The sequence below is a fragment of the Nycticebus coucang genome, chromosome 11 (genome assembly GCF_027406575.1).
Source record: "Nycticebus coucang isolate mNycCou1 chromosome 11, mNycCou1.pri, whole genome shotgun sequence".
Classification (NCBI taxonomy): domain Eukaryota; kingdom Metazoa; phylum Chordata; class Mammalia; order Primates; family Lorisidae; genus Nycticebus; species Nycticebus coucang.
The window spans coordinates 16882310-16906173 of record NC_069790.1 but is presented as its reverse complement, the minus strand read 5'-3'; the positions used below and the strand labels follow the sequence as shown (position 1 = coordinate 16906173).

The window sequence follows — 23864 nt, the reverse complement described above, 5'->3', positions numbered from 1 at the left end:
TTATCTTAAACATTGTTATTGTTATTAAATTTTAAGCCTTTTTAATTTTGTGAAGGCAAAAAAATGGAAACCTAATAAACATGTATATGTAAAAAAAAATAGTAAATAAATAATAGGCCAGGCACAGTGGCTTGTCTGTAATCCCAGCACTTTGGGCTTTGGGAGGCCAAGAAAGGGGAATCCCTTGAGGCAAGGCATTCAAGACCAGCCAGGGCAACATAAAAAGATCCTATCTATTTTAGAAAAGAAAATAATAATGAGCATGCTGGCAGGTGCCTGTAGTCCCAGCTACTTGGGAAGCCAAGGTGGAAGGATTGCTAGAGCCCAGGAGTTGGAGGTTACAGTGAGCTATGACTGTACAACTGCATTCCAGCCTGGGTGACAGAGTGAGATCCTGTCTCGAAAAAAAATTAACCAATTAGTTAATTAATTAATTTTCAAAAACAATGTTTAAACCATTAATATTTTCTACCATTTTTTCCTTCCCACATGCTTTTTCAAATAAAACAGTTTCTATAAAGCAGATAAAGGCCTACTTTCGAGGATTAAAATAGGGCTCAGCGTGCCTCCTACTCTGGGGTCCTTCCTCCTGCTGGGACTTCCTAGCAGTACTGTACTGAGCAGGGTGTGAACCCACTGCTCCCTGAGGTTTCTATTAACAATAGGGTTGCCAAGTCCTGATTCGTGATGGGTGCCGTGTTGGATGTGAAGGGGCACCTTGGAGACGTTCACCACCCACAGCTGCTAGTGGCCATCAGTGTTTGTACTGAAGCAGGGCAGAGCTCACCAAAAGAGGTATTTTTATGAGCAGAGTCCAATGTCGGGGAAGCCAGGGACAGAGTATGTGGGCCTCAAAAGTGCTCAAAGGAGGGGATGCAGATGAGAGGGAAAGCTAGCTCACCTCTCCTGAAGTCGAAGGTAGACGTCGATCAGGAATTTTGTATCTGAAAGTTATTTCCCTACGGGGGGCTTTACAGAGACGTTGATCCTCTCACAAACCAGGTAAGACTTTCTCGCCCTTGGTCACTCCGTTCCCCAGCCCGCATTTTGGGACATTGGGTAGGGTCCCGCTCTTCCTTCTGTTAATACTAACTGCTGTACCATCCATTATTCCTAATTCTTTGAAGCCATCCTCAGCCTATTTATTTAAATTATGCGAAGGGTTTGTATTTCGTAAGATTACAACTTCGCTAGGATCAATGATTATGTCACGCTTCCTGGGGGGATTCCAGCCCACCCTGACAGGCAGCAGCGTTTTCATAAGGCTTTTCCATCCTGACTATAATCTAATGTCCTTGATTAAAAGGCAGCCACACTCCCCACGCCTGCTCCTCACAAAGTGGAGTCCAGATGGGACTAACTCCTTCATTTGTTAACCCTTTTAAGCCAGGCTGAGGCTGTGTGTTTGGGGTAATTAACAGGATAAAAAGTCATTGAACTTGAGGACCTGAAAACATCTTCAGGATCATATAATCTACCCCATCCTATCCCATTTTGTACGAGTGAATAGGGAACAGGGCAGAGGCAGAGATGAGCAGAGTGAGAGGAGTGACCCGGCCAACATTTACAAGCCTTTATACACCTTTGCAGTATGCCAAGCACAGTGGGCGTACGTGTTAGACCTTAGTGTAATATTGTGTCTAATTTCTGATAACACTGCCAGGAGGGATTAGTAGCCTTACTTTGCAAATGAGAAAGTTAAGGGCCACAGAGCTTGTCCAAGTGTCCACGTTTCCACGTCCAGTTATGAAGAATGGCTGCGCTGGCCTGAAGCCCCCTGCCTGGCTGGGAGCACATTCCTCCCCCCACCTACCTGTGCCCCCTCCACTCCTGTGGCTGTGGTATTTAGCACCCTGACCTCCAGCCCCTTTACACCTTTCTTTGCATATTTCAGTGTACTATAGATCTTCTCCATGACTCCCAAGTTTTAAAAATGCAATTTCCATGATACATCAACAACAACGTTTCTATAGCAGTAGCTCCATTCTGGGAAATCGTGTTGCTGTCTCAATAGGCCCGTCCCATGCCTCAGTGAGGCTCTTTCTTACAGATGCGAACAGCTCCTACACATTCTATTAAACAGGAATTCTGATTTCACATCTTGTCTGCTACCTCTCATTTAACTTTAAATCCTCAAACTTCTTTGCTCAGAGTTCTAACAGACATCACAGTCGATATCTCTTCAGTTGTAAGACAAGTAAATGATGCATTAATCAGAACTTGGCAGCTCACCCTGAGAGGGTTTGAGGGTAGGCATACACCCAGTACACCTGTTGAGAACCAATATACATTAAATCCCAAGTTAACGAGCCCCACTTGGGCATCCCTTGTACCATACCTGTAGCAGAATCCACACACCTTGGGACTTTCATCTCTTCTCTGTATCAGACAGACTATTTCTTTCCTTTTCTTTTTGTATCTCTCGCACTAAGACCAGGCCCCTGCATTATTTACTGATTTTTTAATGACTTTTTTTTAGTAGTAACAGTACTCAATTGCTTTAAGTCTGTTTCAAAAAATTATTTAATTAAAATAAGTATTTCTCAAGCAAAGCCCCTGAAATGATGCCTAGGACTATTCTAAGCGTTATGCAAGAGGGTAGAATTTTCACGCTAGACAGGAGCATTCTCAGGCTTGTTTAATTAAGTTCACACACAGCTGAGAACCAGCAAAGATGCCTCTAGCGCCGAAGGCCACGTTTACCAATTGTGATCATACTTTCCCTATTTAAGAACTCTGAGACAATCGCCTTGTTGCTGAATCCTGTGGACCTGACCCAGACTTCATTGCTTTGACTCTGCCATGGTAGGTAGGCGCTTTTGGCCATTTCTATCACTTCTCCTTTGCTTTTGTAACATCATTCTGGTATCCTCCTACTTCGTAATCATTGCTGTTTTCACTGGTTTTCCAGCTTCCTCCCCCTGACACTTCAACTCTGGTCCTTCCCAGGGGTTCTGTCCCCAAACTCTCTCTAAGTGATATTCTGTAATTCCAAGGTTCCCTTACCATATATGCTGATGACTCCAGTATTCATTCTTCCGTCTCAAATCTCTTTCTGGAGTGCAGGAATCATATATGCGTGCCTTTCTTCAGACTGGCTCCTCCGTCCCTTATACCTCATCCTCAACAACGAGCACATTCTCTTTTCTGCACAACTGTTTATTTTTCCTGTTGATTTCATTGCTGTGGTTGTTCCTCTGTCTGAGTGATGCCACCATGTGCCCAATATCCAAACTTAAAGAATGATTAGTTTGACATGTCCTCTTCTGTCTCATGTGTCTTTTTCTGTATTAAAGAGAAATGATAGTTAGACCAGATAGTTGATGAGTATAAAAGTATATAAACAGTCATGTTGGTATTTCCTAGCCTGGGATTAGAGGATGATGGAACTAAGAATAATTCTTTCTTTTCTTTTTTTTTTTTAATATGGAACGCTTTATGAATTTGTGTGTCATCCTTGCACAGGGGCCATGCTAATCTTCTCTGTATCATTCCAATTTTAGTATATGTGCTCACAAAGTGAGCACTAAGAATAATTCTTAAATTGCCCCATATTTGGTGTAAATGCCTCCTAGAACCTCACTTGTGATTGAGTTTAGTCTCTTACAAATACTTCATGATACTGAAAAACCAAAAACCCAACTAATTCAGAAAATGGTGACAGTTCTGAGAAATAACTATACCTTGGAGGTTAATAGCTTTCCCCATCATGCAGATAATTCTTGGTAATATTAGTGACCATGAAATATAAAATTTTTTTATATTCAGGATTTATAAAAAATTCAGTGTCTTCTCCAAAACATATTATTGAGTAAAGAGAAGAGAAGGCTAGAAAATAAATTACTTAAGGGTTTTTGTAAGATAAACATGTTCAACTACCCAAAGTTGCTTATTTGTTCCCTCAGTCTAAATTGAAGACCATACAAGAGAATTTATTTCCACTAAAATATGAAAGGTTAAAGCTAGACCAGCTGCAAAATGAGTTGCCTAAGACAATGATGCTTTGCATGAGTTCCTGGAGCCTTAGATATTCTGAAGGCAATAGGGGCAGTTCATCAACCATTTTTTTATTTCAATAGCTAAATAAGAATTCACTGATGATAAGCAATGGAAATATCAAAAATTTCATTGGTAGGCGGAAATTATGTTTTTTTCTATGCATTAAGATGCTATCTGTAACTTGGAAGGATAATTATGTATGTTTTGATAAATAAAAATGAGATCAAAGTGTTATCAATGTTAAAGTTTATTTGGCATCAAAATTTTCCAGGACACAGATGCTTATGATAAAACAGTAGTTAAGATTTAGATGGAGAAAAACCTGGGAACTTGTGAGAAGAAAGGGAAAGAGATGAGTTTTCTAAATAGAGGGTCTAGTTAAATAAAGATACAAAAGCAATAAGGAATAATTAGCTTGGGAGGAAAATGAGGGCTTGAATGGCCGTAAGTAATAAAACTTTTCTCAGCCCTAAACTCACCAAATCCATGTGAGATATTGCAGCTCCCAGGTGATAATTCCTGCTTTGGGATGAGCAAATCCCATCCTCGGGAAAACCTCCCCCATTCATTCCTTTCCCTCGCTCCAGGACCCTCGCATCACCCCTAAGTACTCCTGCCGTCCCTCAGTCACTGCACCCAACTGCCCTACAGCAGCACAAAGCCTCGTGTGAGTGTATCTTGTCCACCAGACTGCGTCATGTGTCTTGACTTTTTCAGTGCCCAGCACAATGTCCAACCCCAACAAGAGATTTCATCGATAGTGGTAGAATTAATAAATACATGAAAGAGTCCTTCTTCCAAGACGTAAGATGTTTTAATATTTTAGGTCCCATTTGCCAAATGAGTATCCTGAAGTTAGTGTGAAAAACTTGGGTGGTTCCATAATTAAAAACAACTTTGGAAAAATGCTACCTACTATAATCCTTTTAGATATTTACAGTAAATTGTACATGTTAAAGGTAGTTAGACTTTCTCTCCAAGTTAAACCTGGCTTGACTAAGATCTCCCAATCTTATTTGATTGTGGTAACTTTATTCACTAAATTATTGTTCCCAGGGAAGTAATATTCTGTAAGACACAGATTGGGAAACAGTTCTTTGGAGAAGGAGGGTGTGCTTACGAAGAGGTGCAGTGGGCATCATCATTTTTGACTGAGCTCAGGAGTACACATGTCCTATCATCTGTGAATGCTGGAGCCATTAGAAAAATCATTCCCCCAGGGGGACTGAGAACTTTTCCTATGTTCTTTCAACCCCAGGGCCAGCGGGGAGGTGGGGGGGGGGGGTTGAAAAGACCCTATCAGCCTCTTTTGTCTTTGTTTACTTTCATGGATCCTTATTCAAGACTGTTGAGCTGTTAAACTTACCTTTGGATAGTAGTGCTGGAATATTCACCTCACCTAAGAAGGCGGAAAGCATCCTCCCAAGTAAATTCACTTCCTAGGGAACAAAGGAGACATTTCATGACCAGTAGTGTCCCAATCTTGAGTGAAGTTTCCCTACAGACTAACATTAGCTCAGTAAATTTTATATATGGAGACAGAGAAAGTTCAGATCTCAGGAAATTTTTGTGGGTTTGCTGTCAACTCATTACAAAATAATGCGTTCTCTTGGTAACATATTCAAATAATATTAATATATATGTCTTCCCTCAAGCCTCATGTTCCATTCTCCAACAAATATTTTGAATGGCTGGATTCAAATTCTTCAACTTTGCACATACTTAAACAAATTTGATATATATGAAGACAGATAATATATAATGTATATAATGCTATAATGTGTACATATAAATATATAATGTACAATAAATACATATCCTATATAAATATAATTTTGTTTTATTACAAACTGAGCTCATCTTACTCATGTTATTTAGACTTTTCCTTTGTACCCCACAAGCCATCATTAACATCTATCTACAACAGTTCTCACTTTTTAACAACAGCATAGCATCTCAGTATCCGTGTTATTCACAATTTATTCAAATAGTCTCCTATTGATTAATTTATCTTTGGGTCATTTGTAAAGTATTTACTTGTACAGGCAACATACTTCAATGTACATCTTTGTTTTTTTTTCTTTTATTAAGTCATATATACATAGTGAATACATTTATGCATTTGTGGGCTACAATTGTTGATTTTTTTTTATACAATTTGGAATGTTTACATCAAACTAATTAATATAGCTTTCACCTCATTTACTTAATTATTATGTTAACACATTTATGTTCTATACTTGATAGATTTGACTTGTACCCTTGCAATATGCTGCATAGATGTGGTCCCCCAGTTTACCCTCCATCTATCAAACCTCCCCCTGCCCTCTCATCCCCCTCCACTTCTCTCCTTCATCCTGGGCTATAGTTGTAATCTATCTTTCATAACAAAGTATGAGTAATTATAAATTGGTTTCATAAAAGTACTGAGTACATTGCATACTTTTTCTTCCGTTCTTGAGATACTTTACTAAGAAGAATATGTTCCAGCTCCATCCATGTAAACATGAAAGAGGTAAAGTCTCCATCTTTTTTAAGCCTGCATAGTATTCCATGGTGTACATATACCACAATTTATTAATCCATTCATGGGTCGATGGGCACTTGGGCTTCTTCCATGACTTGGCTATTATGAATTGAGCTGCAATGAATACTCTGGTGCAAATATCTTTGTTACAAAGTGATTTTTGTCTTTTGGATGTACACCTAGTAGAGGAATTGCAGGAGGAATTGCAAATGGCAGGTCTATTTTTAGATACCTGAGTATTCTCCAAACTTCTTTCCAAAAGGAATGTATTAGCTTGCATTCCCAATGGTAGTACAGAAGTGTTCCCTTTTCTCCACATCCATGCCAAAATCTGTAGTTTTGGGATTTTGTGATGTGGGCTACTCTTGCTGGAGTTCAGATGATATCTCAAAGTGGTTTTGATTTGCATTTCTCTGATGATTAAAGATGATGAGCATTTTTTCATGTGTCTGTAGACCATGCACCTATCTTCTTCAGAGGAGCTTCTGTTCAAGTCTCTTGCCCACAATGAAATGGGATCACTTATTCTTTTTTTAAAATAAATTTGAGTTCTCTGTAGATTCTGGTTATCAAACTTTTGTCAGAAACATAACCTGCAAATATCCTCTCCCATTCTAAGGGCTGTCTACTTGCTTTACTTACTGTGTTCTTGGCAGTGCAGAAGATTTTTAGTTTGATCAGATCCCAGTAATGTATTTGTGGTGTTGCTTCAATTGCCCTGGGGGTCCTCCTCATAAAGTATTCTCCCAGGTCAATTTCTTCAAGTGTTTCCCCTGCACTCTCTCCAAGAATCTTTATAGTTTCATGTCTTAAGTTTAAGTCTTTTGTACAGTGAGAGTTAATATTTGTTAGAGGTGAAAGGTGTGGGTCCAGTTTCAGTCTTCTACAAGTCACCAGTCAATTCACCCAGCACCTTTTGTTAAATAGGGAATCTTTCCCCCAATTTGTATTTTTGATAGGCTTATCAAAGATCAAATGACAATAAGTGTCTGGGTTCATCTCTTGGTTCTCAATTCTGTTCCATACATCTACCTCTCTATTTTGGTGCCAGTACCATGCTGTTTTGATCACTATAGATTTATAGTATAGTCTGAAGTCTGGTAGCATGATTCCTCCTGATTTGTTTTTATTTCTGAGTAATATTTTGGCTATTCGAAGTTTTTTTCTGTTTCCATATAAAATGAAGTACTAATTTTTCCAGATCTTTAAAGTATGACAGAGGTGCTTTAATAGGGATTGCATTAAATCTGTAGATTGCTTTGGGTAGTATGGACGTTTTGTTGATTCTTCCCAGCCACGAGCATGGTATGTTTTTCCATTTGTTAACATCTTCAACTATTTCTTTTCTCAGAGTTTCATAGTTCTTGTTATAGAGATCTTTCATGTCCTTTGTTAGGTTCACTCCCAGATATTTCATCTTCTTTGGCACTACTATGAAAGGAATAGAGTCCTTGACTGTTTTTTCAGCTTGACTATTGTTGGTGTATATAAATGCTACTGATTTGTGAGTATTGATTTTGTATCCTAAGATACTGCTATATTCCTTGATCACTTCTAAGAGTTTTGTAGTTGAGTGCCTGGGGTTTTCCAGGTATACAACCACATCATCTGCGAAGAGTGAAAGACTTAGCCAGGAAGAAGTAGGAATGTTGAACAGGCCTATATCAAGCTCTGAAATAGCATCAACTATACAAAATCTCCCCCCCCCCCCGCAAAGAAAATTCTGGGATCAGATGGCTTCACATCAGAATTCTACCAAACCTTTAAAGAGGAACTAGTACCTATATTACTTAACCTTTTCCAAAACATGGAAAAAGAAGGAATACGTCCCAATACATTCTATGAAGCAAATATCACCCTGATCCCCAAACCAGGAAAAGACCAACAAGAAAAGAAAATTATAGACCAATATCTCTAATGAATATTGATGCAAAAATATTCAATAAGATCCTAGCAAACAGAATCTCGCAACCTATCAAACAAATTATATACCATGACCAAGTGGGTTTTATCCCAGGGTCTCAAGGCTGGTTCAATACATGTAAATCTATAAATATAATACATCACATAAACAAAATAAAAAACAAAGACCATATGATTCTCTCAATTGATGCAGAAAAAGCTTTTGATAATATCCAGCATCCCTTCATGATCAGAACACTTAAGAAAATTGGTATAAAAGGGATATTTCTTAAACTGATAGAGGCCATCTACAGCAAACCCACAGCCAATATCATATTGAATGGAGTTAAATTGAAATTATTTCCACTCAGATCAGGAACCAGGGAAGGTTGTCCACTGTCTCCATTGCTTTTTGACATTGTAATGGAAGTCTTAGCCATCGCAATTAGGCAAGTGAAGGCCATCGAGGCTATCCATATAGGGTCAGAGGAGATCAAACTTTCACTTTTCTATGTACATCTTTGAATATCTTCGTATGTACATCTTTTTCTGTGTATATCCTCCTATCTACATTGTAGTAAGATTGTTACTACAGGAAAGGCAACTAGACATGCAATTCCTGGGTGTTATACATGAAACTGCAAACTTTCCTTCACAATGACTGTACCATTTTATGCTCTTCTTCTATTACTAGCAATATTTTCTTTTCTTAATTATCTATTTATATTTCTTTTATCAATTGTTTATTTGTATCTTTTGCCTATTTTTCTATTAGGTTATCTTTTCATTGATAAATAGGTAAGGTTATATGTATTTTATGAATGTTAATACTCTGAATATTATAATACAGAAATATTTTCTACCAATTCTTCATTGTCTTCAGAATTTGTACTTCAAAAAAGTTGTAAATTTTTCTATAGTCATGTGTTACATTTTAGAGGGGGGCTTTGAAATTTTGTGTCATGCCTGTGAAACTATTCCCATATTTTCTCTCGGTACTTTTTCAGATTTATTATTTTTTATCAAATAGATATTTAATCTATCTGGAATTAATGTTTTGTGGATGATATACCTGGGATATTTTCAAATTGAGAAGAATACCACAAAAAATCTATCTACAGTGGTAATACAATTAATTTACTGTACATTATAAAGGATGTTTTTAAATCTTAGAAAAAACAAAATTAGGAATTTGGGCCAAGCATCAATTATAGCCTGTGCTTTTTTTCTCAAGAGTCATACGTGACAGATGCTTTATATTTATGTAGCACTTTAAAATTGTCCAAACATTTTTGTAACTGGTTCTCTTTCTCAGCGTCATAACCTTATCACTTGTTTTAAATGACTTGTCTAAGGTCTTTAAGGTAATTAATGGCCATATTGCAGTGGTTCTCAACCATCCTAATGCCGTGACCCTTTAATACAGTTCCTGTGGGTTGCAACCCACAGGTTGAGAACCGCTTCCATATTGATTCTAGAAGACAGCTCTCTTCCCTTTCCAGTATTCTTTCTACTATTATAATACACATAATGCTCATTTACACCATTCTCTGCATGCAGAAGAATCCCAAGGCAGAAAGTCTTGATTATAATAAAAGGGAAAGACTTTATTTAAGTTAAGTAGTATAGATTTGTTAGAAATCATCAGCCACAAGCCCTTTCTCTCCATCTCTGGCCTGACATAAATGGTCGTGACTGAGCTACCAGTGTGCTGGAAATGAATCTGGGGTGGGTGCCCAGTGCAAGCGTAACTGGAGAGGTGCAAATTGTGCCAGTATAATTCCTAATACAAGACAGTGGAAAATTGCTAGCACAATTGAGAGTTGTTAACACAATAGAAAAGACATTGAAGGAAAACCTGATGTGTCTCTCCTGCATCTTTTTTGTCCCTGCTGCCATTTTCTGAGGGGATAAAATGAGATGACATTGGGAAGAAAACTACCACACCAGAGCCAGCGGTGATTGCTGCTTTGAATGCCACGCAGCTGCGCCGGTGTGGCCAGATTGATCCATTTCAAAGCAAGGGTCATTATATTGTGTTTTACTCTGAAATGCAGTGCTTTTCTGTTTCCTGAGACGTCTGCTGTGATGGATGGCAGGATGCCTTACCTCAGTATATTATTTTATGCTTAACAATCCTGCATCATGGAATTAACTGAGTTGTACGTTTCAATAGTATCCCAAAGTCTGGACTATGAAAGGAATGTAAATTATGGGAGAGGAAATTTGAACAACTCTACTTACGATTAGATTAGATCCAGCATCTCATTTTTATAACTTTATTTTAATGCCTGCTAATTTTTGTTCATAGGAGAAAACTTGTAATCTTCAAGGAGTTAACTTGAAACCCCATTTAATTTCTTTTTTTTCATTATTTTTTATTAAATCATAACTTTGTACATTGATGCATTTATGGGGTTCAGAATACTGCTTCAATATACAATGTGAATTGCGTACATTGAACTAAGTAACACATTTTTAATATTTTGAGGCCATTATGCTTTGAGCATGGAAGTCGTTAAGCATCTGCATGAGTTGAGACATGTGGGTGAAGCCTCAGAGGTCTTCCCCTTCCCCTAAAAGGAGCAAGTGCACAAACAACAACAAAAGAACAAGACACATCTAATGGGAATAGAGAGTTTAAAACTTTCAGTTGTAAAAATATAATTTCTGGGTTCTTCTTGGGCTTAGCCTTGACATGTAGTCAGGTTGTGAGTAAATACGCCTACACCGTCTGCCACACCCGTGATATTTAACCTGTCATAGTCTAAAGAACGGTATCCAACATGGTGTAGCAAGTTGTTCTGGACTGACTAGATAAATTAATGAAATAAAAGTGAGTACACAGACTAGGGTATGTCTCCATGTTTTATAATAAATTCTTTTATAATTTTTCGTATATAAAAGTGAATCAAAAGTTAAAATATCCTGTTGAGTGCTGTTTGTTTACTCTCTGCCTCCTTCTATTGCTTACTAAGCTTTTAACTTTGCATAGTAGTTAAACTGGTAAAAGTGCTCATTCTTGTATTTTGTCCATATTCTTCAAGGGGAAAAATGAATTAAAACCTAGAAAATACCCAGAATCCTCTACAAACTACGTGCTACCTCTAGACTGTAATAATAATTAGGCCTGGTACTGTGGATGAATTGTTAGGGCTGGGAGAACTGAGGAGTTCCCAACTCCCAGGCTTTGAACAGTACAACCAGGAAGTATTACAATATCATTATACACATTTAATATAAACTAGAAACAATAGCAGATAGATGAAGAACTACTGAATTCTCATTTAAGTAATCCAAGAACCTGCCTGAACATTCCTATAAAATTATTAACTATTTAAATGACAACAGACACAGAACAAAAATCAGAATTGATTTGATAGTGGAGTAGGGAAATTATAGGAAATAATTTATTGTATATTTTTACATAGTTATCAGAGAAGAACTCTAATGTTCCCAACACAAAGAATTGATAAATATTTGAGTTCATAGACAGCCCAGTTGCCCTGACTTGATTATTGTACCTTTTATACATGTATCAAAATATGACATGTATAGCTATGTGATGTATCAATTAAAAAAATCAGAATTGAGGGAAGGAGGGAGAGGGGTGGGGCCTTGGTGCGTCCACACCTTCTGGGGGCAAGACATGATTGCAGGAGGGACTTTACCTAACAAATGCAATCAGTGTAACCTGGCTTATTGTACCCTCAATGAATCCCCAACAATACAAAAATAAAAAATAAAAATAAGAATTGAAATAGTTTACATGTATCTTAGATGTATTTTATAATATATATTTATCCTACAAGTTCTGCTATAAAATGCTGCTAGAAGTTCTGCTATTAGAACTAGAAATTAAGCAATTTTCTCTAATGGAAAAGTTTTAGTGGTTGTATTCAGAGGCGGAATATCCAACTTTTAAATGTCAGGGTACATTTCAATTTGAGAAACAAATAATCTGTACATTTATAACATTTGTATTATTTACATTTAGAGTTTTCTTCGACGTTTTTAGCAAGCATCTCTCAGTGTTGTCTGTGTTCCAAAAATATTGAGTCAAAAAGAGAGAAAAAAACACTGTTAGATAAAAAGAAAAAAAGATGTTTGGTGTTCGACTATAAAACAAAAATAACCCTTCAATTGGTTAATGGCTGTCTCTAACAGACACCAGCAAGAAATCCAAATTTCAGAGTGTTTATCCCTAGGATAAACCCCTCATTGTTCCTCTCCCTGGAGTCCTGGGAAGGAAGGGATATTACTCTGTCCTTGCTCTGTTAAGGCAACAGCACCATTTACTCCATCTTCTCTTTGGAAATCACTTCAGTATTTTAACAAGTTGAAGTGTTAAAAAATTTTAAAGTTAAGAGAGACTTTCATATAATAAACTTGCATCTTTTAAGCTTAACAGTTGTGTGACAGTTATAAAGTAGGGCCATCAGGCAATTTTTGCAATTGCTTTTTTGTTTGTTCTTATTGGAGTGGGGGAGAACAGAGAAAAGCTTGCTGCGGCATTAATTAATTAATTAATTTATTGAGATAGAGTCTCCCTTTATTGCCCCAGGCTAGCAGGCTAGTGGTGTCATAGCTCACAGGAACCTGAAACCCTTGGGCTTAGGAGATCTCTTATCTCAGCCTCCTGAGTAGCTGGGGCTGCAAGTTCCCCCCACAATGCCTGGCTAGTTTTTCTAGTTTTAATAGAGATGGGGTCTGGCTCTTGCTCTGGCTGGTCTTGAACTCCTGAGCTCAAGCTGTCTACCTTCCTCAGTGTCCTAGAGTGCTATGATTACAGGCGTGAGCCACTGGCCTCGAGGCATCATTTTAATAAAAGAAACACTTGCTCCTTTTGGAAAATCAGAAAAGTATAAAGACATTCGTTTTTAAAGAAATCACCCCCCCATGCCTCATTTCCCCAAGAGATAGTAACTTTTAACATTTTGATGTACTGTCTTCAAATTTTTCTTTGAACATTTGTGTTCACACATTTAAAATAATACTGTATATTTAATATTAGATCATAAATATTTTCCAATATCATTGTAAACTCTTCAGAGTTTAACATTTTATTTAACCCCCAGCTTTGTTTTACATACAACAATTTGCATAATCATTTCCTACTGTTGGATTTAAGCTATTACCAGTTGTCCATGAAACCCCAAGTAAGACTTGAACTTGTATTCCAGTTTAATTCCTTGGCCAAGTAAGTCGCTTACACTATGGGATTTACCGGATTATGATATGTAACTAACACAGCGAAGGCAAATACTTAACAAGAATATTATTATCTTTCAAGACAGTTGGAACCCAGGAAGCACAGGAAAATTACACTTGAGGATCAATTACTACCCACCCCACCCCCACCTCTATGTTTCAGAAAACTGAAGATAGAAATTATGAGAGGCTTGTCTCTTTGGGTTTTATTTTTTAATTTTAATTTTTACATACACGTGTTAATTAGGTTTCCATTTTTTTGCCTTCACAAAATTGAAAAGACTTAAAATTTAATAACAATAACAATGTTTAAGATAAGGATTAAAATCAAAAACCTTGTAAAGAACGAACGAACATAAATACATTCAGAAAAGGAATCAGACAATTGCTTCATCGAAATATTAAGCAATAATAATAATGCAATATTGTTGTGAAGTGCTGTCCAACAGAAATATGATATGAGCCACAAATACAAGCCCCAGGTGTGATTTAAAAACTAATAGTATCCACATTTAAAAAGAAATTAATTTTAATATACTTAATCCAATATACTCAAAATATTGATATTTCAAACAGTAATGAATACAAGAAAGAAAACTGCTAATGAGATATTTTATAGATTTTTTTTCATACTGAGTGTTAGAAATCAGCGTATGCACTTTATACTAACAGTACACCTCTGTTCAGTCTAGCGACATTGCAGGGGCTCGGTGGCTGATTGTAGCCTGTTGCTACCACTGGACAGGGCAGCTGTAGAGAGAGCACACAGACAGTAGACAGGAAGGCAGATTCCATCTGGAGCTAGCTACTTATTAGCAAACCTCAGGTAAGTCACTTAACTTCTCTATGCCTCAGTTTGCCCATCTATAAAATGGGAATAATAATAGTAACTACTCTGAAGAGTTGATGCAGGATTTTACGAGACAATCTATGGAATAAGTGCTCAGTAAATGTCCTGTATGGGCATCTTGAAAAACTGATCCTAATCTAACCTAACCAGTATGCTATCATCATCCCCTTTTTTCTTTTTCCCTAAGAATAAATTATTTAGAAGATTATTATTATGCTCTGGGGAAACGGATTAACACTTCACCCAAAGCCTAGATGCCCAAAGCGACATAGAATTGCATGTCTCTTTGTTAGTTGTAATCCTTATTGATGATGGCCCTTCTGGACGGCTCAACGTGGGCCTCCTCTGACAGAGCTGGGCACTGTTTCCTCTTGGCCTGTTGGATGATACGCTCTAGTCTTCTCTGAGTAGTGGAAGGGAATGTGGAGGGAAACTCAGGTTCTTAGCATGGTGACATCCTCTGGTGGCTGCCGTGGTATTTGCATGAGTTACTTAGTGGAAACTTGGCTTTATTCTGCCTCTGTTTTCAAATTCTGATATTCTAGCCTCAGCATGGAGCTGAGACAGAGATAACTGAAAAGAGTCTGGCACAGATTTCGAGCCAGAGATCTTGCTTTCCAAGCCGACTTAAGTGAACATGTCTCAGTGCTTCTGCCAGACGGAGGGAGAGACTTGCCGTGCAGGAAATGTGAATGGAGAAAGCTTTCTTCTGTCGACATGGAGGTGGGCTGACTTCCCTACAGCAGAAGGAACCTGGCTGCAGTCAGGAGCCCATCGCACCAGGAGAACGTAATGGATACTTCCATGTTAAAGGACTCTTGCTGACCAATAGGCAGGCCCTTTCCATGTAGGATGCAGTCTCCGACAAAGGTTTAATAACCAGAATCCACAGAGAACTCAAATGTATAAGCAAGAAAAGAACAAGTGATCCCATCGCAGGCTGGGCAAGGGACTTGAAGAGAAACTTCTCTGAAGAGGACAGGTGTGTGGCCTTCAGACATGAAAAAATGCTCATCATCTTTAATCATCAGAGAAATGCAAATCAAAACTACTTTGAGATATCATCTAACTCCAGTAAGGTTAGCCCATATCACAAAATCCCAAGACCAGAGATGCTGGCATGGATGTGGAGAAAAGGGAACACTTCTACACTGCTGGTGGGAATGCAAATTAATACATTCCTTTTGGAAAGATGTTTGGAGAACACTTACAGATCTAAAAATAGATCTGCCCTTCAATCCTATAATTCCTCTACTAGGCATATACCCAGAAGACCAAAAATCACATCATTACAAAGATATTTGTACCAGAATGTTTATTGCAGCCCTATTCATAATTGCTAAGTCATGGAAAAAGCCCAAGTGCCCATCGATCCACGAATGGATTAATAAATTGTGGTACACCATGGAATATTATACAGCCTTAAAGATAGACTTTACCTCTTTCATGTTTACATGGATGGAGCTGGAACATATTCTTCTTAGTAAAGTATCTCAAGAATGGAAGAATAAGTATCCAATGTACTCATCCCTACTATGAAACTAATTTATGGCTTTCACATGAAAGCTATAACCCAGTTATAATCTAAGAATAGGGGGAAGGGGAAAGTGAGGGGAGGGAAGGGGGAGGTGGGCAGAGGGAGGGAGATTGGTGGGATTACACCTGCGGTGCATTTTACAAGGGTATATGTGAAACTTAGTAAATGTGGAATGTAAATGTCTTAGCACAATAACTAAGAAAATGCCAGGAAGGCTATGTTAACCAATGTGATGAAAATGTGTCAAACGGTCTATGAAACCAGAGTATGGTGCCCCATGATCACATTAATGTACACAGCTATGATTTAATAATAATAATTAAAAAAAAAAAAACAGAACAAAACACAGCTGGAGTCCCTTGTTGAATTTGACATTCACTGCAAAGTGTGAATTATCATTGGTTGCTACTTCACTGTATCAGCTCCTTAGCACTGAAAATTAGTTTGATCATATTTTTAAATTGTGGATGTAATCAGGACTGTTTTTAAGAGTGAGCTTAAAAAGCCATGAGCAGAGCTATTCCCTATTTTCATTGTATTCCTGTATTACTAGGAGTTCTTTCATTACCTTTAGTATTTGAAACCCCTACGAACATATGTGCAGTCACGTATGTCTTTGTGTCTTTTCCTCTGTCCAAATGGAAGAGGGATCCTATTGCAATCAAAGTCCCCGTTCCATTTCCGTCTGTTTCCTCCTTCCTTCACCCCACCGCTGGCCTCTGTACCCTTAGTCTCCCACCAGATTGGTCTCAGTGGGCCCCCTCATGTCACCTGAAGTCCTTCGTATCTTCCTGGACCCTGCAGCCTGTCAGTTATTGCCTGGTCTCACTCTTCCCTGTCATAGTCTGGTACTTGTAAGAACTGGTCCTACTTGCAACCCTCAGCTCTGCTCAGGTCCCTGTGATCCAGGTTCCACCCACGGCTGCAGTGACCCTGCCCTGGCTTAGGTCAGCGATGTGAACGCTTTATTCCCTGACTCACGTGCTCTTTCTTCAGTGTTTGGTGCTGTTGTCTATCCCCCACACTACCGTGTGCGTGTGCGCATGCGTGCGTGTGGGTGTGTGTTTTCTGCTATCTCTTTGGTTTACTAGCCCTCTTCCCCCATCGCTGCCTGAATAGGTGGTCTCGTCAGCCCTGATGATATTAAACACTGATAATGCTATGTGCTGTATTTTGACTCCTAATCTTTCTTCTTTCTTCCAAAATATACTTCCAATTTTCTTTATTTTATTTATTTTTTTGAGACAGTCTCAGTATGTCACCCTCGGTAGAGTGCTGTGGCGTCACAGCTCACAGCAACCTCAGACTGTTGGGTTTAAGCGATTCTCTTGCCTCAGTCTCCCAAGCAGCTGGGACTACAGGCACCTGCCACAACACCCTGCTCTTTTTAGAGATGAGGTCTCACTTTGGTCCAGGCTGGTCTCAAATTCGTGAGCTCAGGCAATCCACCTGCTTCGGCCTCCCAGAGTGTTGGGTTACAGGTGTGAGCCACCATGCCTGGCCCACATACTTCCAATTTTCTACGAGACACTTTCCCTCAGATGTCCCAACAGGTACCTCAAAATAAGCATGTCCAAAAGTTAAAGCATCAGTGGGGAGTGACCACATATTTTATTGACCAAATTAGATTATTTTTGAATGTGGGAATTTTGTAATACTTGTAATTAAGGCATAAGAAGAAACTATTCCTGGACAATCAGGACACATGTGTAGGATCAACTTATCCCACGGACACAGCAGACACAGGGCTCTGAGACTAGGATACTTTTAGAGGCCCATGAAAACATTTTAATTTTGTTTAAAATAAGAAGAAAAACAAATGTAATAATAAATACAATGATGAGTCCAGCCTGGATTATCTCTGTCTTTATACCAATGCAATCTGAAGTATAATTTTGAAGTTTCTTTTCTTTAATGGGGGAAGGGCCCACAACGATCCCAGTGTGGCCCAGCACGTGGTCACCCTTAACGTCCACCTCTCCAGAAGTACTTCCTGCATTGATTTCTTTATCTCAGGGACTGGCATCCTCATCGCCTGCTCAGAAGACCCCACCCTGGAGAACTGGGCACCATCTTTGACTCCCCTCCACCCAGTCCCTTCTGCACCCACACCACTTGCAGAGGGAGTGCCTGTCACTGACCAGTTCCCTAAGCTTGTGTTTCCCTCGGGGGAGACTGTTCCATCACTGCCTTCATTTTAGGCCAACCAGCAAGTCAAAGAAGCAAATTTTTGCCAAAGGTTTTCTCATTTTTCTTCTTGCTTTCCTCCTTGAGTATATCCTTCTCTGCTTCCTTAACTTCCAGGCATCCTTTTATTGGCTGACAATGAAGTGTTTATTTCTGCCAAAGAACCATCACGGGCCTGCAGGCCCTTCCCCAAGCAGCACTCAGTCTCCCTCACCTGCAGTGAGTTTATTGGGAGGAAAAGCTTCTCCCAGCAGCTCAACATTCAAGGGATAACATTTCTCTCTCTTTGTCAGAGACAATGAGCCTGACTTCCCTGGCAAAGCAGTCCCAAGTTTTTGTAGATTATTCTTAATGTATAGTTTTGAGGAAAATTATAGCTGTAAGGAAAGTTAATTTTATCTGTAATGTTATATGCAGATAATGAGAATTCTGGAGAGTGCCTGCATTGTCTGTGTGGATATTACTCAACACCCTCATGACGTCCCCTCTGTATAACATTTTATCTGGTGAATTCCCGTCTGCTCTATAGATTGGACCAATGAGGCAACTTTGGGCAAAGCAGGAATACAGGGAAATCCTTTCCTTTCTGCTGTGTTTTGGATATGGCTTGTGTGGCCCCACCAAGTCTCATGTTACAAGTCGACCCCCAGGGTTGCAGATGGAGCCTGGTGGGAGGGGCTTGGGTTATGGCATGGGGGCAGATCCCTTATGAAATTCTTTGTGTAATTCTCCCAGGAGTCAGTGAATTTTTACTTTCAGTTTCCAAGAGAACTGGTTGTTGGAAAGATGCTGGCACCTCCCGCCACCCACTCGTGACCTGTACACACCAGCTTTCCTTCCCCTCCACCATGAGTAGAAGCTTCCTGAGGCCCTCGCCAGATGCAGATGCTGGCACCATGCTTCTCATACAGTCTGCAGAACTCTGAACCAAATAAACCTCTTTCCTTTCTACATTACACAGCCTCAGATAATCCTTTGTAGAAACCCAAAGGCACCAAGACAGCTTCCAGAAGCTTCCCCAACATCACCACTCTGCAGATGTCTAACTCATCAGAACATTCATATCCCGGTTTGAAATGTTTTCCATTCATAAATGAACAGTAGAGCAAAATAAAAGTTAAAAAGAAAATACATACATACAAACATATGCTCTGCATCTTATGTTAGCGATAAATTACGTTTTTGAATGTGCCATTTCAATGGTACCAAATACCACCAAAAACTTTGAATAATAAAAGAATTCATCACAGGAAACATAAGGAAGAAATCAGTGTGCCTGCCCTGAGTCTGTTAAAAAGCAGGAACACATTGGTCAATAAGCAGAATTAAAACACCAATTTCACCAACATTGAAAGGAATGACTTTTCTTTAGGAAAAACATGACCATAGAAGGCCACAGAATTCTTCTGCAGCTTCTTGGCTTACTCTTAACTTGCCCATCCTCTCTACACCATGGCTCACTCAGTTTTAAATATTTTATCCATTCTTCAAATACAATGCACAGTTAACTGTATTTGCTCATAAAATACTTTATTTTTAGAATGAAGAGCTGGTCAGTAGAGGGGGATCCACATGCTTAAGTCTACCATTTAGTGTGCGGGGCCTCAGATACTAGCCTCTTACCTTCCTCCCTCCCACCCCACTGGCATCTTTTAGATGACTCAGAAGCTCAGGACTCCCCAAGTCCAGCCATCACACAGAGCTCAAGGCAGGGATGTGAAATCTCTTTCAGTCCTCATGATGACCATGCTCTCACGAACACGTGTATTAGAAGAATTCTGATGGTGAGTGTCAGGACTGGCATGCGTCACCCAGTGAGAGGCAGATCACGTGTGGCTGGAGTGCAGCCTCTGGGATCCCAACACCCACATGAGGCAGTCCAAGGGTTTGAACAGAAGAGAAAGAAGAATGCCTTCTTTCTGCTGTGTTTTGTCTATTTGGATAAAACAGAGGTCCTGGCTTAATCAGAAGTTGGCAGTGTCCTTCCAAGCCCTTCACATGGGACAGGTGGTCATGGCCCGAGAACTTGAGCTGTAGGTGCCTGTGATTCTCCCTAAGCTCTGATGGTCTGATACCATCAAATATGAAATTTGTATTTTTTCTTTGAAGATTTGTATCATTCTGTCTCACAGTCAGTCATACTTTGGATAGATCATCTGAACCTAAGAAGTTATTATCAGTGCTACATTTTAAAATTAATGACTTATCTGAATAGAAAGAATCTAATATGCATCCTACACCTCATCCTGTAAACATGTGTTTACAAGCATAAATTTATAAATTGTTTCCGGGTAGCTCTCCCTGGATCAGTATTTTTCCAAGCTTTAAAACTCTGTCTTTCTTTAAATACAAAAAGTTTACCATTCCCATTTCTACATGCCTCAGTCTCCTCCTACAGAAGTCTCTCTTCTATACACCCCTACTGAATAAAAAGTATTTGAGTATAATATTCTATAGTTTGATTCAAAAGTGGTCTTTTTTAAATGTCATAAAATTTTATAAGTATCATAAAAATTATGTTAAAAGTTATAATACTCGATATATTTTAAAAACTACCTATGCAGAAACTCCCTCAACTGGAAAGCACAGCCTACCTCCCAACGAATGTATTGTTTTAAAATTTAATAAGTTGACATGTTGGTGTCTCAAACCTTGTGATTTGGTAAATGTGAGTCTGTCTGTGAAAATGTTCCATCCTGTGAACTAGCAGAATCAATAATCAAGTTCAGAGATGCTAACGCTGGAAAGCAGACCCTGGTCTATGGTGACCTCACCAAAGGTAGGGCCTTTAGGGGGCTGCTTGGCAGGAACCTGCTGCCTCCCTCTGGAGTCCTGACCTCTGTCCAGGTACAGGCCCTCTGGCTCTCCCAGCATACTCAGTTGTCCCCCTGTTGACAGCTCGTTTCCCTTCTCCTGTTGGCTGTGGTGAGAGCACAGATATTTTCCATGCCACCATTTCTATCCAAACCCAGTCGGAGCCAATATGTCTGGGGGCAGGACCTTCTCAGCTAGGCTGTATAGGTGAGTAAAAGCCACTTTTTCATAATTAAAGAGACATGGTGGTTTTCTAACCAGCTGTAGGATCTGCTCTGGAGCAGTTCTAGAAACCTGTGTTTCCAGGGTGCTGAGCTCCAGGTAGCTGGAGTTAGGATGGCATTATGATAATATGATAGTATTCCACTTCATTAGAGCATTACCGGTCAAGGAAGAAAACTCCCGTCACTGCTATTGTATCAAGATTACTGTCTTAAGTGCCGTGTAATGATCCCCAGAGACCAGAGGGGAAGCTCCTGGATTCATCAGCGAAGGGACTAGCTAATGCTTAGGAAGATGCATGCTGGTGTCACACTGCCTGGATTCAGATCCCAGTTCTGCCACTCTGACTAGCCTAGGTGAAGTTACTTAACCTCCTGGGGTCGTGCTTTAGCTGTTTGTAAGATGCAGGTTACAGTGTTATCCTCATCTCCCCTGCTAGGGCTATCTGGGGACAACTGAGTTATGTCAAGTGTTTTGAAGAGTCTGGCACCTGATAAGCTCAATGTGGGTCTTTGCTCTTATTGTTGTTTTGCATGGGACTCAGAGAGACCCCCCCCCCAACACACACACATACTCTACAGTGCTGATTCTCAGTCTCTGATATACACAGAAGGTTCACAAGGACCGTAAAACATGGATTCTGGTGCCTTGGGTCTGGAGCAGCCTGCGAGTCTGGGATTGCTGCTGGCCCAACGGCCACCCTGTATGCGGGAGAGGTGGAGGGCAGTGTCTACAGACAATATTATCAAAGGTGAAAAAATGAATGTGGCCCTGGTTATAACCACTCCCTGTCTTACTGTAAAGTTCACAGAGCTGCTGGGGAGCGTGGAGGGTTCAGCTGCCGAGCCGCGTGTCCTATCACTTAAGGCCTGCCACTTAAGCTGCTGTATTTCATTTCTCCCATCTTTCAAATGGGGATAATCAGCCTTGCTCTGCCTACTTCACAGGAGTGTTGTAAGGGTCAAATGAGAAAATGTATGTGAAAGCTCTTTGAAAAATTAAAAGTGCTGCCCAATTGTAAAGGGATCAATAGTGGAGAAGGAGGGGAGGGCCGGGGGATGTTTGGCTGGGAACGGAGCTCCTCAGAAGAGCGGATTCTGACTGAGGTTTGAAGGAGGCAGGAGAGGCCAATCGGTGGCTGTTCCAATGCAGAAGTAACTAATGGAGGGCCGGGCACAAGGACAGAAGCACGCAAGCAGAGAGCCAACCAGACAAACACGCTTTCTGTGTGGAGGGTCCAGCCAGAAGAATTAATGAGATATTAGACTTTTTTTAAGTAGAGAAAAAGAACATGAAAGAGAGATGGAACACTCCATCTGAAATCTCCAAAAACAAAAGAGGAGTTATTTTTCAATGCACTTCAATGTACTTTCAGTGTCACCCAGTTAGTAAATGTCCCCATCCCCTGGTCAGGCTCACAGTATGGGTGAAGCCTGCACACGGCTAGCCACTGGTTACTGTCCCCACAGGGCCCGACGCCCCTTGGGATTGGCTCAATCCCAGAGCTCTGTGGGGAGCTCTGGACTTGTCTCTTTGCTGCTTCTGGACATTGGCCTTCTCGGGGAGGAGCTGGCTGTACGGCTGTGTGGTCAGCGCAGGCATTGGGGTCTGAGCTCAGTAGGGCTCCACGTTTGCTTTAACACTCTGCCACCACTGTCTCGAGATACTTGATAATTTTTGACTAAGGGGCCCGGCACGTTCACTTGGCACTGGCTTTGCGTTCTCTCCTCTCCTTACTAACTTACCCACAACTGACCTTGCTGCTGGCATTTCCTCCTTCCCTCCACGAACCCCTTTTCATCAGAACCTGTACCTTTGGGGCTCTCCGTTGACTGTGCGTCAGTGTCACCTGAGCATTTCAAACACTGTTAAGGGGGAAGAAGCCATACTCTGTAAAATAATTTAAAGAGGTTTATTCTGGGCCAAATTTGAAGACCATGCCCCAGAGCCATGCCCAGGAAGCCTTGAGCAGGTGGACTGGCTGTGGTAGAGGAGGGCTCCTCAAACTGCGGCCCGCGGGCCACATGAGGCCGTGTGATTTTATTTGTTCCTGTTTTGTTTTTTTACTTCAAAATAAGATATGTGCAGTGTGCATAGGAATTTGTTCATGGTTTTGTTTTGTTTTTTTTTTTTTTAAACTATAGTCTGGCCCTTCAACGGTCTGAGGGACAGTAAATTGGCCCCCCGTTGAAAAAGTTTGAGGACGCCTGTGGTAGAGTTACAGTTTGGTTTTATACATTTCAGGGATACAGGAATTATAGGTAAAGTCATTAATTGATATGTGGAAGGGAGACAGTGGTTTGGCCTGAAAAGGTGGGATATCTCAAAAGGAGACTTACAGATTATAGATGAATTTAAAAATTTTTCAGCAGACAATTGGCTGAAAGAGGTAGGCTTTGTCTAACAGACCAGGAGTCAGCAAAAATGAAGCCTAAGAAAAGTCTTTAATCAGACAAAACTACCAGACTTATGTCCAGGCTATGCAAGCTTAGCCTGTTACTAGGACTCACATAGCCTTAGCCTGTTAATGAGGCACAAAAGACATTCCCTAGGAGGGAGGGGGGTATGATGAGGTGTATCTGAGCTCCTTGCTCATGGCTAGCAGCTCAGTTTTA

General features: G+C 40.0%; 1 protein-coding gene and 1 non-coding gene across 4 annotated transcripts in view; one reads left to right on the top strand and one right to left on the bottom strand.

The window, feature by feature from the left end:
• POU6F2 (POU class 6 homeobox 2) overlaps nucleotides 1–23864 on the top strand; it is a 516807-nt gene that overhangs the window by 194395 nt on the left and 298548 nt on the right. The window lies entirely within an intron of this gene.
• On the bottom strand, nucleotides 3421–3527 carry LOC128560507 (U6 spliceosomal RNA). Its single transcript, XR_008373005.1, has one exon. It is a non-coding gene; the product is annotated as a U6 spliceosomal RNA (small nuclear RNA).